This window comes from Haematobia irritans, chromosome 5 (genome assembly GCF_050003625.1).
Source record: "Haematobia irritans isolate KBUSLIRL chromosome 5, ASM5000362v1, whole genome shotgun sequence".
Taxonomy (NCBI): domain Eukaryota; kingdom Metazoa; phylum Arthropoda; class Insecta; order Diptera; family Muscidae; genus Haematobia; species Haematobia irritans.
Window position 1 is genome coordinate 50,237,472 of NC_134401.1, and position 18,240 is coordinate 50,255,711.

The 18,240-nt window shown below is 30.7% G+C and overlaps 1 protein-coding gene and 1 long non-coding RNA gene across 15 annotated transcripts in view; both read right to left on the reverse strand.

Moving 5' to 3' along the window:
• The window catches only part of hppy (MAP4K3-like protein hppy), a 654,429-nt gene that overhangs the window by 216,915 nt on the left and 419,274 nt on the right, over positions 1 to 18,240 (reverse strand). The gene's annotated exons all lie outside the window — the stretch shown is intronic.
• Positions 6,859 to 7,267, reverse strand: LOC142240035 (uncharacterized). Its single transcript, XR_012723159.1, has 3 exons — positions 7,175 to 7,267; positions 7,017 to 7,089; positions 6,859 to 6,941 (listed from the first exon to the last, which is right to left on the reverse strand). It is a non-coding gene; the product is annotated as an uncharacterized LOC142240035 (long non-coding RNA).

An 18,240-nucleotide genomic window follows, 5' to 3' on the forward strand; every position in this document is an offset into this window, starting at 1 on the left:
ATATATACACACAAAAAAAATTTTCTGATTCAATCACGAAATTAATTGATCCAATTAATTTTTTAATTGAAATGTCTTCAATCACGAAAATGATAGTATCAATCAGAGTTTTAATTGGGCATAGACAAAATTCTTGATTAAAAAATTAATTGATTTCATTACCAAATTTCAATTAATTTTTTAATTGATTCAATTAAAAATTTAATTGTTGTTGATTGCAAAACTCAATTAATTTATTAATTAAAAAAGGTAACTACTTTCAATTACATTTTGAATTGGCTTAGAATTTTTATATGGATTAACAATTGATTGTTTGAAAAAAAAAATTTTAATTAAAAATTTAAAAAAATGTTCATCACTTTTTTAACTGACTTCTTCCGAATTTGATTAAAAAGTTAATTGTATCAATTAATTTTTTAATTAAAAATTTTAAAATTTTCAATCATTGACTTAATTAACTTAATGTTTCTATCATGATTAAAAAGTTAATTGTATCAATTAATTTATTAATTGAAAAAATTTTCAACTTCAATTAACTTTTTAATTGGAAATATTTTGATATTTTGTGATATTTTTTTCTGTGTAGTCTAAGGTCGGGCAGAGCCGACTATTTTATACCCTACACCACTTTGTGGATCAACATTTTCGATATCATCTCCAATCCTTCCAGTTTTTGAGATCTATATATAAAGGTTTAGATTTTATTTTTAGACTTCTAAAAAATCTCATGGCTTAAAATTTAATTTGGCAATGACTTTAATTATGCAATTTCGCAAAAGTGCATTTATGATTTATCGGTTGTTAGATATGTATTAGAACTACATATACGAAAATTTGATTTTGATTTTTACATTAGCAGTGGCAATTTTGGCTATATTAACCCAATTCGAAAAAGACATTAATTTAGCACACTTGACGATACTAAAGGGTGATACGGTTAAAATTTGGTCAAGGGAAAACGCGTGTAAATCGGTGAAATCGATTATTTAAATAATCAAATTAAATTTCTTTTTCAAGTTCAATTAGTATAAAATTCAGGAAAAATATTCAGTTAGGGTTTCGCTTTTCCAAATCCGAATTGCCGGGCCTCACGCTTGACACCTGCCATCAGATTTTGTACAGCCACCTTGTCCACCTTCTTCGCCGCAGAAAGCCAGTTTGCCTTGAACTGCTGCTCGTCCTTAGCAGTTTTTTGTTCTTCTTTAGGTTCCGCTTGACAATAGCCCAGTATTTCTCAATTGGGCGGAGCTCTGGCGTGTTGGGAGGGTTCTTGTCCTTGGGAACCACCTGCACGTTGTTGGCGGCGTACCACTCCATGGCCTTTTTACCGTAATGGCAAGATGCCAAATCCGGCCAAAACACTACGGAACAACCGTGTTTCTTCAGGAAAGGCAGCAGACGTTTATTCAAACACTCTTTCACGTAAATTTCTTGGTTGACAGTCCCGGAAGCTATGACAATGCTGCTTTTCAAGCCACAGGTACAGATGGCTTGCCAAACCAGATATTTCTTTGCGAACTTTGACAGTTTTATGTGCTTGAAAATATCTGCTACCTTTCCCCATCCTTTTGCCGTATAAAACTCCTGTCCCGGAAGCTGCTTGTAGTCGGCTTTGACGTAGGTTTCGTCGTCCATTACCACGCAGTCAAACTTCGTCAGCATCGTCGTGTACAGCCTCCGGGATCGCGCTTTGGCCGTCGTAGTTTGTTTATCATCGCGATTTGGAGTCACTACCTTCTTGTAAGTCGATAGTCCGGCCCTTTTTTGGGCTCGATGCGCGGTTGTGGACGATACACCCAGCTTATTTGCGGCATCTCGGAGAGAGAGGTTAGGGTTTCGCTTGAAACTACCGGCAACTCTCTTTGTCGTCTCAGCGGCTTCCGGTTTTCGATTTCCCCCCAATCCAGACTTCCTGGCTGTCGACAAACTTTCCCCAATTACTTTAATTACATTTGTAACGGTTGATTTGGAAACTTTTAGCGATTTTGCCAGCTTTGCGTGCGAGTAGCTCGGATTTTCGCGATGCGCGAGCAATATTTTGATACGCTGCTCTTCTTGCTTGGACGGCATTTTGACAACTGAAGAGTGAATTCCAAAATCAAAATAGGAGCAACATTCTACACACACACACCTTAAAAATGAGGGGTGTTCAGGTTTTTTAAATGCAAAATTGAAAGAAATACGTCAAGTTTATATTGACCAAATTTTGACCGTATCACCCTTTATGACTTGCACTCCATGGGCAATCTTGCAAACAAGTGGGGGTAAAACTCTGGCTCCTTAGACCATATAAGTTTATATCGGGCGAAAGATATATATGGGAGCTATATCTTAGGTTAGGTTAGGTGGCAGCCCGATATATCAGGCTCACTTAGACTATTCAGTCCATTGTGATACCACATGGGCGAACTTCTCTCTTATCACTGAGTGCTGCCCGATTCCATGTTAAGCTCAATGACAAGGGACCTCCTATTTATAGCTGAGTCCGAACGACGTTCCACATTCCAGTGAAACCACTTAGAGAAGCTTTGAAACCCTCAGAAATGTCACCAGCATTACTGAGGTGGGATAATCCACCGCTGAAAAACTTTTTGGTGTTCGGTCGAAGCAGGAATCGAACCCACGACCTTGTGTATGCAAGGCGGGCATGCTAACCATTGCACCGGTGGCTCCATCAATAGGGTTCTACTCTGACCCAAAGCAGAAACTTGTGCCAAAATTGAAGTCGATTGGACTAAAACTGCGGCCTGGACTTTGATTACAAAAAAGTGTTCACAGACAGACGGACGGACATGGCTAAATCGACTCAGGGACCCACCCTGAGCATTATTGCACCATGGGTCTATCCCGTCTCCTTCTGGGTGTTGCAAACATATGCACTAACTTATAATACCCTGTTCCGCAGTGTGGCACAGAGTATAAAGAAAAATATATTTCGCTTTACTTTGTTGCATGGCAGATGAGCCACCTTGTATACGTTTGGATCTTGCATTTATTATTTTTCCAATTAAATCATTATTTCACATTGTTTTATGTCGAGGTAAATTTTTATTTTTTGTTGACTGTAGATGTGACATATCAAATGAACTTAGGGAATACACAAAAAAACTCTTTAAAGACCAAAGATACCAACCACTAATCTAGGATAGTGAGGCGGCATATCCTTTCTACCTTCTTAGTTCTTGTTTAGTTTTCTTTGCAAATTATTTTTTCTAAGAAAAACATTAATTTTCGTATTTGCGGTGGCAATGTGCAATCTGAGATTATTTATTTACAGAGTAATTTAATTTCGTTCTACATCTGGATAACATGACTTCTAGGACTTCCTTCCGTGCTTCCATATCCCTAGCATAAAGAGAACATACATACATGTATGCACACACACTCCCACATAAATAGCTAGTGATAATATTTGAACAAGTTCTTCTTCTGCTTCTTCGTTTACTATGCACATTCTTATTTCGTATAAAGCAGGGGAAGTTTTTCTTTCCTTGCATTAAAATTCTCGATGTATGTAAGTATGTGTGTGTGCGTTAGTGCTGTGTCTTTAGCAATGACAACATGGTATTAGTCTGCCAATACAAGAACTACCTCAAAATTCTCTTTTGTAATGGTGTGTGAGTAAATATTTCTTCGGTTCGCGTAAAGTACCTTTTGATATTATTATGCTTCTTGAGTCAAAGAAACTTGTATTGAATTTAAAGCAGCAAGGAGTTTCCACATCTTCGTACAGTCATTGTATAGGGGAAGAAAGCAAAAACTATCAAGTAAATGTTTAAAAGGATAAGCTACAACAAATGCTGAAAGACTTAAATCTCGAAACCAAAGAGACACAGATTTGTATGATGACGTTCAGGGAATGTCTCATTGGGTTAAAATGACGTTAAAACAAATCTGAGATACTCACTAACGTAGCAAGGTGGCTAATCCACCTAGAGAAATGCCAAACAAAGTCTTTAGTTTAGCCGAATTTATACCGTGTAAGATCTTAATTAAAAAAAAAGTAAATACGGCATTAAGTTCGGCCGGACCGAATCTTAAAGGGTGATACGGTCAAAATTTGGTCAATATAAACTTGACGTATTTCTTTCAATTTTGCATTCAAAAAACCTGAACACCCCTCATTTTGAAGGTGTGTGTGTGTAGAATGTTGCTCCTATTTTGATTTTGGAATTCACTCTTCAGTTGTCAAAATACCGTCCAAGCAAGAAGAGCAGCGTATCAAAATATTGCTTGCGCATCGCGAAAATCCGAGCTACTCGCACGCAAAGCTGGCAAAATCGCTAAAAGTTGTCAAATCAACCGTTACAAATGTAATTAAAATATTTGGGGAACGTTTGTCGACAGCCAGGAAGTCTGGATCGGGGGGAAATCGAAAACCGGAAGCCGCTGAGACGACAAAGAGAGTTGCCGGTAGTTTCAAGCGAAACCCTAACCTCTCTCTCCGAGATGCCGCAAATAAGCTGGGTGTATCGTCTACAACCGTGCATCGAGCCAAAAAACGCCGGACTATCGACTTACAAGAAGGTAGTGACTCCAAATCGCGATGATAAACAAAATACGATGGACAAAGCGCGATCCCGGAGGCTGTACACGACGATGCTGACGTAGTTTGACTGCGTGGTAATGGCCGACGAAACCTACGTCAAAGCCGACTACAAGCAGCTACCGGGACAGGAGTTTTATACGGCAAAAGGAAGGGGAAAGGTAGCAGATATTTTCAAGCACATAAAACTGTCAAAGTTCCCAAAGAAATATCTGGTTTGGCAAGCCATCTGTACCTGTGGCTTGAAAAGCAGCATTTTCATAGCTTCCGGGACAGTCAACCAAGAAATTTACGTGAAAGAGTGTTTGAATAGACGTCTGCTGCCTTTCCTGAAGAAACACGGTTGTTCCGTACTGTTTTGGCCGGATTTGGCATCTTGCCATTACGGTAAAAAGGCCATGGAGTGGTACGCTGCCAACAATGTGCAGGTGGTTCCCAAGGACAAGAACCCTCCCAACACGCCAGAGCTCCGCCCAATTGAGAAATACTGGGCTATTGTCAAGCGGAACCTAAAGAAGACCAAAAAAACTGCTAAGGACGAGCAGCAGTTCAAGGCAAACTGGCTTCCTGCGGCGAAAAAGGTAGACAAGGTGGCTGTACAAAATCTGATGGCAGGTGTCAAGCAAGCGTGAGGCCCGGCAATTCGGTTTTGAAAAAGCGAAAGCCTAACTGAATATTTTTCCTGAATTTTATACTAATTGAACTTGGAAAAAGAAATTTAATTTGATTTATTAAATAAACGATTTCACCGATTTACACGCGTTTTCCCTTGACCAAATTTTGACCGTATCACCTTTTAAATACCCACAACCATGAATCAAATAAGAGAATAGTTTTTTTCTTAACTCTTCGTCGCGTTACATTGTTAATTTCATCCAATCGGATGAAATTCGTATTTCTAGATGCTCTAATGCCTCAGGACTCATTTACTCTTTGTGTCATCATCAGCTTTTCCATATCAGTATTTAAATTTAATCTACACCCTAATTCATTCTCATCATTACTTTTCAGCTGCATGTAATTAAATTAAATAGTCAGATTTTCATCAAGAGTTTTATTGCTTTATTTTGTGGTCAAACTTTACAAAAACCAAAACAAAATGGAATTTCATTCTTCCATAGGTCTCAAAAAAAAAAAAAAAATCAACCATTAAAGCAGAAATGTGAACAAGAAGGAATTAAATTCGAATAGACCATGGTGCTATCACTATTGGGTTTCAATACGAATAAATGTCAACTGTGATTAAATTTCAACAGACGTTATGTTTTAAACAGTTTCCATTCCCAATTTTATTTCCTCACTTGTGGTTAAGGAGAAAAAAAATTATTTCAGTTCATATTTTGCGTGAGTTAAAATTTCTCAGTCTACCTGAGTCGTCATAGCTAATTGTTAGTTTTATTTCAACCTCCCTTTGAGCTATGCAATGACATTTATGGGCATTAAGCGCCTGGGGATATGCTATGGTCTTTTGGTATGGTAAATTTACAGTCCTTTTTATTAATGTTACGTGATAGTTAAAAATAAAAAAATAAAGCATAATATCGCATAGCTCTTTCATATTTTCAATTCATTTCATACTAAATACAAAAAATTTTCGGTGGCATTTCACAAAAGATTATGTATCCACCATAGGATGGGATTATACTAACACGGTTGGTAGAATTCTACCAAAAACGGTAGATTTTTTACTGTTGATAGATTGGTAGAATTCTTGATGTTTTGGTACACCGAAAAAAAAGTTTACTATTTTTTATGAAAAATGAACTAACCCATAGTAAGAATGACCATGATTTGGCGCCAAAGATTTTTTTCATCTAGATAAGTTCATGATTTTCTTATAAATTAGTTCATGTATTGCATCGTATTTTAGTTCATTATTACTATGCTGTGGGAAGAATATACTTAAACTCATTCAAAATATTCCTGCTATCCGGAAAAATGAACACTTTTTTGGGAAACCTGTATTAAGAAATTGGTTTGAAATAAACTGTTTGTCAGTATAATTTTCAAAAAAGTAGAGAAATTGAGGAATCAAAGGTGCAACAAGCCTGTACGCAACTAAGAAATTTTTCGTACAAAACAAGTCAACTTTCTATTACCACCAGTATTTTATTTCAAAAAATTATTATTATATTACACAAAACTATGGGTTATGATATACAATAAAGGAAATATTTTTATTAGAACGTTGGATGCAATTACTTGTCGGTAGTTAGTAATTGCTTCTTCAAAAGAGTAATATTCTACGTTATTAGGACTAAACTAATTAATTTAAATTTCCATGTTTTCTATCCATATGAAAGATATATGAGGCATAAGTTGCTATATTCAATTGAATTGTCCAATTTCATCGATTTTGGCTATCTTTTGTTGGGCGGATTTGTCTTATAAGCATCTGAAATTGCAAAGTTATACAAAATATAAGAAAAATATTATCAAATTCTATCGTTCATATTGATTTTTAACTTACGGTTTTCAAGAGTATTTCCTAAATCCAATAAGGATATCAGCTTAATTAGCATTAAACAGTAAAACCTGTCTACCTGCAAGTGAAAATAATTATTTTTAATAAATTAAAATTTTGGTTTTATTAAAAACGGACAAAATACCGTTTATAGAAAAACTTACCACATTGAAAAATCCATCCAGTAGGTACATTATTGGAATCATATCCATGGGCTAATGGGACGTTTTTGAAATTATTCTCAGAATATATTTGAAATAAAAAATATTATAAAATTAAACATAATTTCCACTTGTCAGTATAGCATTTAGTATTTAAGGTGTATATTAAGTTCGAGTTTAGAGGCTAAAATCGCAATTTTCATGATAAGTTTTCTTTAATAATCCATAATAATAAAAAAATAATCTTTTTAAAAAATTGGTTTGGGCTATTTTCCATCAAGTTATATTTAAATTTGTATCGAAGACGTATAATTTTATACTTTTCTTAGTGATTTATTTTTAATTTTAGTGGCTAAACTCGAATTTAGTACTCACCTGTAGGAATTGCTGTAACATAAAAAATATAGATTAAAAAAAAAATGGTTGCATCTCCAACCTGTGATCCAGGTGTATAACAAATATAGATCATCCTATTACCACTCATGTTGTATATTTTTTATGTAAATCAATTAGAAATCCGCACTAATTTTAAACTATTAACAGAAATATACAGTTCCTTAATGTGTTATTTGTTTTTTTTTTTTTTTTTCAATAAAAAGCGTTTTTGGCTACTCTAACATCACATCATTCACTTCTCAGTTTCTAAAATGTTCCGAATAAATGTATTTTCATTAATAAACACCAATACCGCACGTACAATTTTGCAAAATTAAATCCACGTGTGCACTTCATAAAAGCATCAACATAACTGAATGCAACAATAAAACTCACAGACACAAATAGTCATAAACCTTCCGTAAAGAAAAACAACTCCACACACACACGATCCCTTTCTGATCTCGCTATTGCAAAAAAACAACTCTCACCACAAAAGATACAACACACAAGGAACATTCCATTGTCTCTAGAATCAAAACAACCAACAACAGCATAAATGACGCAATAACAAACACAAACAATCATACGAGATATACACAAAATGTCTCTAAAAACTCCCTCACATGATGCACTCACATTTTCCAGTAGCACATTTATTGATTAGTTGGAATTCTATCTATAAGTTAAGGTAAAATATATACCAAATCTATGAGGAATCTCTAAAAAATTATATACACCCGTCAAAGATAATATTAACTACTTTTTATTCTACTTTTTCTAAAATTTTCAATGTGAGTAAAAACACTCCAACATATAATAAAAAGGGAAATAATCTGTAGGTAGCCATCGTAGGAATCGGTAATGTCGTTAAGTTAAATTTTACTAAAAAATTTTTTTCCATACAAAATTTTTTCTTAGTAAATTGTCCACATTTCGTAGTAAGATTTTTATATTGCCCATGTATTTTTATAATAGAATCAACGATGCATTAACTACTGTGTTGGAAATTTATTTAAGGAAAAATCCTTCCCATTTCGTAGTTAGTGAACTAAAAAACATTTACTGAATTTTTATAAGTTTTCTTTTAGCTAAGTTAATTTTCGTTGTGGTTACGAAAAATGAACTATATTACAGTAAATTTGTTGAACTATGTGGAAGTTAAAATGGTCCTTAAATTTACAAGACACTTTTTTTTCTGTGTAGATTGTGCTAAATATTCCTCTCCAACTTAGAGGTACTTCAAAAATTTTCAATAGAAATGAATGTTTGAGAAAAATTTCCTATAGAAATTTGAAAAATGTCCCTAAAGAAATAAAATTTTGAGAAAATTTTCTATAGAAACGAAATTTTGACAAAATTTTCTATAGAAATAAAATTTTGACAAAATTGTCTATAGAAAAAAGTTTTTGACAAAATTTTCTATAGAAATAAAATTTTGACAAAATTTTCTATAGAAATAAAATTTTGACAAAATTTTCTATAGAAATAAAATTTTGACAAAATTTTCTATAGAAATAAAATTTTGACAAAATTTTCTATAGAAATAAAATTTTGACAAAATTTTCTATAGAAATAAAATTTTGACAAAATTTTCTATAGAAATAAAATTTTGTCCAAATTTTCTATAGAAAAAAAGTTTTTGACAAAATTTTCTATAGAAATAAAATTTTGACAAAATTTTCTATAGAAATAAAATTTTGACAAAATTTTCTATAGAAATAACATTTTGATAAAATTTTCTATAGAAATAAAATTTTGACAAAATTTTCGATAGAAATAAAATTTTGAAAAATATTTCTATAGAAATAAAATTTTGACAAAATTTTCTATAGGAATAAAATTTTGTCCAAATTTTCTATAGAAATAAAATTTTGTCCAAATTTTCTATAGAAATAAAATTTTGACAAAATTTTCTATAGAAATAAAATTTTGTCAAAATTTTCTATAGAAATAAAATGTTGACAAAATTTTCTATAGAAATAAAATTTTGACAAAATTTTCTATAGAAATAAAATTTTGACAAAATTTTCGATAGATTTAAAATTTTGTCCAAATTTTCTATAGTAATAAAATTTTGTCCAAATTTTCTATAGAAAAAAGTTTTTGACAAAATGTTCTATAGAAATAAAATTTTGACAAAATTTTCTATAGAAATAAAATTTTGACAAAATTTTCTATAGAAATAAAATTTTGACAAAATTTTCTGTAGAAATAAAATTTTGACAACATTTTCTATAGAAATAAAATTTTGTCCAAATGTTTTATAGAAAAAAAGTTTTTGACAAAATTTTCTATAGAAATAAAATTTTGACAAAATTTTCTATAGAAATAAAATTTTGACAAAATTTTCTATAGAAATAAAATTTTGTCCAAATTTTCTATAGAAATAAAATTTTGTCCAAATTTTCTATAGAAATAAAATTTTGACAAATTTTTCTATAGAAATAAAATTTTGTCAAAATTTTCTATAGAAATAAAATTTTGACAAAATTTTCTATAGAAATAAAATTTTGACAAAATTTTCTATAGAAATAAAATTTTGACAAAATTTTCGATAGATTTAAAATTTTGTCAAAATTTTCTATAGTAATAAAATTTTGTCCAAATTTTCTATAGAAAAAAGTTTTTGACAAAATGTTCTATAGAAATAAAATTTTGACAAAATTTTCTATAGAAATAAAATTTTGACAAAATTTTCTATAGAAATAAAATTTTGACAAAATTTTCTATAGAAATAAAATTTTGACAAAATTTTCTGTAGAAATAAAATTTTGACAAAATTTTCTATAGAAATAAAATTTTGACAAAATTTTCTATAGAAATAAAATTTTGTCCAAACTTTTTATAGAAAAAAAGTTTTTGACAAAATTTTTTATAGAAATAAAATTTTGACAAAATTTTCTATAGAAATAAAATTTTGACAAAATTTTTTATAGAAATAAAATTTTGACAAAATTTGCTATAAAAAATGTAGACAAAATTCTCTATAGAAATAAAATGTAGACAAAATTTTCTATATAAATAAAATTTTGACCAAATTTTCTATAGAAATAAAATTTTGACAAAATTTTCTATAGAAATAAAATTTTGACAAAATTTTCTATAGAAATAAAATTTCGACAACATTTTCTATAGAAATAAAATTTTGACAAAATTTTCTATAGACATGAAATTTTGACAAAAATAATTTTGACAAAATTTTCTATAGAAATAAAATTTTGACAAAATTTTCTATAGAAATAAAATTTTGAGAAAATTTTCTATAAAAAAAATAGAAAATTTTCTATAAAACTAAAATTTTGTCAAAATTCTCTATAGAAATTAAATTTTGAAATGTTAGCAGAATTTGATATCAAAATTTACGTAACATATTACAATCCCAGCAAAAAAAGCGTCGCCAAAAAAGTACTGAAAATGTTCTTTTTGGATCCGGAAGTGGTGCAAAATTGACGCAGAAGCGATGAATTTAACATAGGCTTGTCATAGGACGGAAGTCCTCCATTTCAACAGCCGTTGTACTGAATTTGTAGCACTTCTTTAGGTGTGATCCGAATTCAATGTTTTGAAAGTAAATTAAAAAATTCTGTGATATTTTGTCAAATAAATAATTTTTATAATTTTTTATAATTTTTAATGGATTCTAACGCTTGTCGTAAACGTTTGACCACAAATATTTTCAAAAAATCACAATTTTTTCAGATTTGATTTAGCGCCTTTTTCGTCAAAATTTAAATGATTTGTACTATTTTATGAATTCTTACTCTGTTTTTAACCTATTTGAAACAAAACAAGTATATACGGCCGTAAGTTCGGCCAGGCCGAATCTTATGTACCCTCCACCATGGATTGCGTAGGAACTTCTACTAAAGGCTGTCATCCACAATCGAATTACTTGGGTTGCGATAACACTTGCCGATGGCAAGGTATCGTAAAACTTTTTAACACTGTCTTCTAAATTGTAAGTTAGCCCATACGGGGTATATATTAAACAAAAAAAGGCCGATTAAATACGTATATAATCTAGTTTGACAAAATTTTCTATAGAAATAAAATTTTGACAAAATTTTCTATAGAAATGAAACCTTGACAAAATTTTCTATAGAAATAAAATTTTGACAAAATTTTCTATAGAAATAAAAATTTGACAAAATTTTCTATAGAAATAAAAACTTGACAAAATTTTCTATAGAAATAAAATGTTGACAAAATTTTCTATGGAAATAAAATGTTGAAAAAAATTTCTATAGCAATACAATTTTGACAAAAATTTCTATAGAAATAAAATGTTGACAAAATATTGTATAGAAATAAAATTTTGTATAGAAATAAAATGTTGACAAAATTTTCTACAGAAATAAATTTTTTACAAAATTTTCTATAGAAATAAAATTTTGACAAACATTTCTATAGAAATAAACTTTTGACAAAACTTTCTATAGAAATGAAATTTTAACAAAACTTTCTATAGTAATAAAATTTGACAAAATTTTCTATGGAAATAAAGTTTAGGTAGATTACAAAATTTTCTATAGAAATAAAATTTTGACAAAATTTTCTATGGAAATAAAATTTTGACAAACATTTGTATAGAAATAAACTTTTGACAAAACTTTCTATAGAAATGAAATTTTGACAGAACTTTCTATAGTAATAAAATTTGACAAAATTTTCTATGGAAATAAAGTTTTGGTAGATTATTTTTGGCGATATGGACCAATTTTTGTGTAATAAGTCATCGGCTATATATAACTAAAGACCGATATGGACCAATTTTTACATGGCTGTTAGAGGCCATATATTGAAAAAATGTACCAAATTTCAACCGTATCGGATGACTTTTGCTCCTCCAAGAGGTTCCGGACGTCAAATCTGGGGACGGTTTATATAGGAACTATATATAATTATGGACCGATATGGACCAATTTTTGCATGGTTGTTAGAGACCATATACTAACACCATGTACCAAATTTCAACTGGATCGGATGAATTTTGCTCTTCCAAGAGGCTCCGGAGTTCAAATCTGGGGATCGGTTTATATGGGGGCTATATATAATTATGAACCGATATGGACCAATTTTTGCGTGGTTATGAGAGGCCGTAAACTAACATCAGGTACCAAATTTCAACCGGATCGGATGAATTTTGCCCCTCCAAGAGGCTCCGGAGGTCAAATCTGGGGATCGGTTTATATGGGGGCTATATATAATTATGGACCGATATGGACCAATTTTTGCATGGTTGTTAAAAACCGTATACTAAGACCACGTACTAAATTTCAACCGGATCGGATGAATTTTGCTCCTCCAAGAGGCTCCGGTGGTCAAATCTGGGGATCGGTTTATATGGGAGCTATATATAATTATGGACCGATATGGACCAATTTTTGCATGGTTGTTAGAGGCCGTATACTAACATCAGGTACCAAATTTCAACCGGATCGGATGAATTTTGCCCCTCCAAAAGTCTCCGGAGGTCAAATCTGGGGATCGGTTTATATGGGGGCTATATATAATTATGGACCGATATGGACCAATTTTTGCATGGTTGTTAGAGACCGTATACTAAGACCACGTACCAAATTTCAACCGGATCGGATGAATTTTGCTGCTCCGGGAGGCTCCCCAAGCCAAATTTGGGGATCGGTTTATATGGGGGCTATGCGTAAACGTGGTCCGATATGGCCCATTTTCAATACCATCCGACCTACATCAATAACAACTACTTGTGCCAAGTTTCAAGTCGATAGCTTGTTTCGTTCGGAAGTTAGCGTGATTTCCACAGACGGACGGACAGCCGGACAGACGGACAGACGGACGGACGGACAGACGGACAGACGGACGGACGGACGGACATGCTTAGATCGACTCAGAATTTCACCACGACCCAGAATATATATACTTTATGGGGTCTTAGAGCAATATTTCGATGTGTTACAAACGGAATGACAAAGTTAATATACCCCCATCCTATGGTGGAGGGTATAAAAAGTTAAAATTATCAATTAAAAGTATGAAAAACCCAAGTTATAAAAAATTGAATTAAAAGAACTTCCTGGGTAGTTAAAATAAAGAACATCATTGGGAGTGCATCTTCTGGAAGTGATTTTAAAGTTGTGCCTTTGGAAGAACTTCCAAATTTTTTTGCTTGGATATAAAAGAAATTCATTAAAAAGTGGCACAACGTTCCAAAAAATGGCACAAAAATGTAAAAAAAAAGTTGAAAATTTCCACAAAAATATCACAATGGCAACTAAATGATATAATTGTTGACAGTTATGTTCTGAGTTAAGAGTTTTGCCTTATGGGAGGAGCTCATAGTAGGTAACTCTTCTTGGCCGTCAATCCAGCCCTGGCCTCCGTTGCGTCGGTCCAAGGTCCAAGGTGGTCGAAACGCGGGATCTATTTTCATCGGCAGTTACCAACAGCTTCAGAAATGACAAACAAAAAATCAGCCCATGAAGCCATGGCAGCAATACGCCTTTTTCTACTTCTAAATATGGACCCGCATGAAAATGACTCTCTAAACCTAACTAAAGAACCCCAAAAAAAGAAAAAAAACCAAAACAAGTTTTGATGTTTCTCAGGTTGTAACTTCATTTTATTTTTGGTGCTCGTTTGTATTATGAAAATAAACCCCAATATTTTAAATTAAAATGAACCCCAATTTGCTTTTTGGAATTATGTTTCGTTTAAAAGTAGGGCCTATTTTCGGATTTGACTTTAAACCCAAAAATTGTTCCGAATACCAGTGTATTGCAACTGATTTGATGTGGATGGCGAGGTGGGCTCACGCAAACTTAAAACGCTAATGGTGGACGGCCCTTTTGTCGGGGTTCAAGGTTTTGTCCTATGGACAGCGTCCAAAGAGGACTAACATGATTCAAAAGTAATATAAGTGGCCGAACTTCAATCGAGGTTTAGTACGGTTTCTTATGGACATAGTCCTAGTCAGCTAACGTCATTCCAAAGGGGAATAAGTGACATGCCTTTGGCCGAAGCTTGGCCTTTCTCCTATATTCGAAACAGTGCTTATGCAATGGCAATTGGCCTTCCAGTGCGTGAGGCAGTTTTGACATCGAAATTACTGAAATTTGCCCTTAAAACAACCAATCACAAAACCGTGTAGTACAAAATTTCATTTTTTAATGCCATCCAGCGGAACCCTATTGGACTTACACAGCACTAACCCTTGAAAAACAAAATTATTGCCTCTTACTATACTTGATATTTTCATCAATTTCATTTCACAAGATTTTCGACATTCTCCAAACACAATTTGCTACGGCCTTGGGGAAATATGCTACCCCAATATCCTGTCAAGAGCTGCAAGGACAATTTAACATAAAATTGGTGTGAATATTTAGCAAGAAAATGAGGGATCTATTGACATTACCCTTTGGCATAAAATGCATATTTCGGTGCTCGTTATTTATTCTCAAGTATGCCTGGGGGTCATAGAGAACGATTGGATGCTTTTCTCGCCAACTTCATCGACTGCCACTTTCTATTGTCCAGTATTGAAAAATGTATTCAATTGAAAAAAAATCGTTCTTTAGCAAATCCAAAGCATTTAGTGACCATGGAAGGATGTTTAGTATCGTTTTCGCAGTGGAGAGTAGGAAATAATGGAGGATGATGATGACTATGCATCCCTTCCAGGCAATGAAGCTTATAATGTTTTGACGAGCAGAGAGCAGTTATGCACAGGATGAGGAATAGGGTTAGGCATAACTTGGTTGCCAGTTGTGTCAAAAATAATCATCAAAAGTTTATTTCTATAGAAATGTTTGTAAAATTTTATTTCTATAAAAAAATTTGGAAAATTTTATTTCTATAAAAAAATTTGCAAAATTTTATTTATAAACAAAATTTTTGCAAAATTTTATTTCTAGAAATTGTTTGAAACGTTTTATTTCTATAGAAAATTTTTGCCAAATTTTATTTCTATAGAAAATTTTTGCCAAATTTTACTCCTATAGAAACTATTGTCAAAACTTCATTTCTATCGAAAATTCTTTCAGAATTCAATTTGTATAGAAAATTTTGCCAAAATGTTCTATAGAAAATTTTGGCAAAATTTTATTTCTATAGAAAATTTTGTAAGAATATAATTTCAATAAAAATTTTTGCAAAAATTTAATTCTATAAAAAATGAAAGGTATAGAAAATTTTTGCAAACTTTTATTTCTATAGAAAATTTTAACAAAATTTTATTTCTACAGAAATTTTTTGCAAAATTTTATTTCTATAGAAATTTTTTGCAAAATTTTATTTCTATAAACAATTAATTTTTATAAAAAATACTGTCAAAACTTTATTTCTATCGAAAATTCACGTAGAATTTAATTTCTATAGAAAATTATGACAAAACGATCTATATAAATTTTTGCCAAAATTTTATTTCTATAGAAAATTTTGTCAGAATTTTATTTTATGGAAAATTTTGTCAAAATTTTATTTATATAGAAATTTTTGCAAAATTTTATTTCTATACAAATTTTTAGCAAAATTTTATTTCTATAGAAAATTTTTGCCAAATTTTATTTCTATAGAAAATTTTTGGCAAATTTTATTTCTATACAAATTTTTTCCAAAATTTTATTTCTATAGAAAATTTTTGCAAAATTTTATTTCTATAAACAATTTTTGTAAAAATTTATTTTTATAGAAAATATTGTCAAAACTTTATTTCTATCGAAAATTCTTTTAGAATTTCATTTCTATAGAAAATTGTGCCAAAACGATCTATAGAAATTTTTGCCAAAATTTTATTTTATTATAGAAAATTCTTCAGAATTTAATTTCTATCCAAAATTCTTTCAGAATTTAATTTCCATAGAAAATTTTACCAAAACGATCTATAGAAAATTTTGCCAAAATTTATTTTCTATAGAAAATTTTGTCAAAATTTTATTTCTGTAGAAAATTTTTGCAAAATTGTATTTCTATAGAAAATTTTATTTTTCGAAAATTTTACTTTTAGAAAATTTTACTTTTCGAAAATTTTATTTTATATTCAGAATTTAATTTCTATCGAAAATTCTTTCAGAATTTAATTTCCACAGAAAATTTTGCCAAAACGATCTATAGAACATTTTGTCACAATTTAATTTCTATAGAAAATTTTGTCAAGATTTTATTTCTCTAGAAAATTTTTGCAAAATTTTATTTCTCGAAAATTTTATTTTTCGAAAATTTTATTTGTATAGAAAATTTTTCGAAAATTTTATTTGTATAGAAATTTTTTGCAAAATTTTATTTTTAAAGAAAATGTTTGCAAAATTTTATATCTAGAGATTATTTGTGCAAAATTTTATTTCTATAAAAAATCTACCGTTGTTGGTAGAATTCTACCAACTGTGGCAACCGTGTCCGGTATGCAAAAATTCCACCCTGGTTCAAGCCACTTTCCGTTACTGTTTTACCATCTACCAACCTCGATAAATTGCCCCATTGCCTGGATTCATTCAACCATGGTAATGTAAAGCTTACGAAGGTGGATAGTATCACCATCCAAATTTGGGTGGAGTGCTGATGATGCAGAGAATGCTTGGGTTTTGGTGTTGTTGATAGCGATGCTTTTGCTGCTGCTTCTTTTGATGATGAAAAAACATGGTAAATATCTTGGTAAGCGACGTGTAACTATTCAAGCAAAACTCTATTTAGTAACCATTTTTGGTTCGAAGGAAAAACATTTTCCACCATATCAGCAACTCTCAACCATCACACGAATACATAGACATCAGAACACTCAGGCATACCATACTCTCCTGCCATTCCAGCTGTGGACAAACAAATGCGTTTCTGTGAGATGAGTGCTACAAATAATCCTTAGTGAATCTCTACTATGAGTAAGTGTGAGTGTGTATCAATATTGGTGTCTATAGATGAAAGCGTTTTGAGTTCTTTTTGCATTACAGGGTGACGGATACGTATTGATATAAAATTTTGACAAAATTTTCTAAAGAAATAAAATGTTGGCAAAATTTTCTAAAGAAATAAAATGTTGGCAAAATTTTCTATAGAAACGAAATTTTTACAAAATTTTCTGTAGGAATTAAATGTTGGCAAAATTTTCAATAGAAATACAATTTGACAAAATTTTCTACAGAAATAAAAATTTTGACAAAACTTTCTATAGAAATAAAATTTTGACACAATTTTCTATAGAAATAAAATGTTAACAAAATTTTCTATAGAAATAAAATTTTGACAAAATTTTCTATAGAAATAAAATTTTGACAAAATTTTCTATAGAAATAAAATTTTGACAAAATTTTCTATAGAAATAAAATTTTGACAAAATTTACAATAGAAATAAAATTTTGACAAAATTTTCTATAGAAATAAAATTTTGACAAAATTTTCTATAGAAATAAAATTTTGACAAAATTTTCTATAGAAATAAAATTTTGACAAAATTTTCTATAGAAATAAAATTTTGACAAAATTTTCTATAGAAATAAAATTTTTACAAAATTTTCGATAGGAATAAAATGTTGGCAAAATTTTCTATGGGAATAAAATGTTGGCAAGATTTTCTACAGAAATAAAATGTTGACAAAATTTCCTATAGAAATAAAATGTTGACAAAATTTTCTATAGAAATAAAATATTGACAAAATTTTCTATAGAAATAAAATTTTGTCAAAATTTTCTATAGAAATAAAATTTTGATTAAATTTTCTATA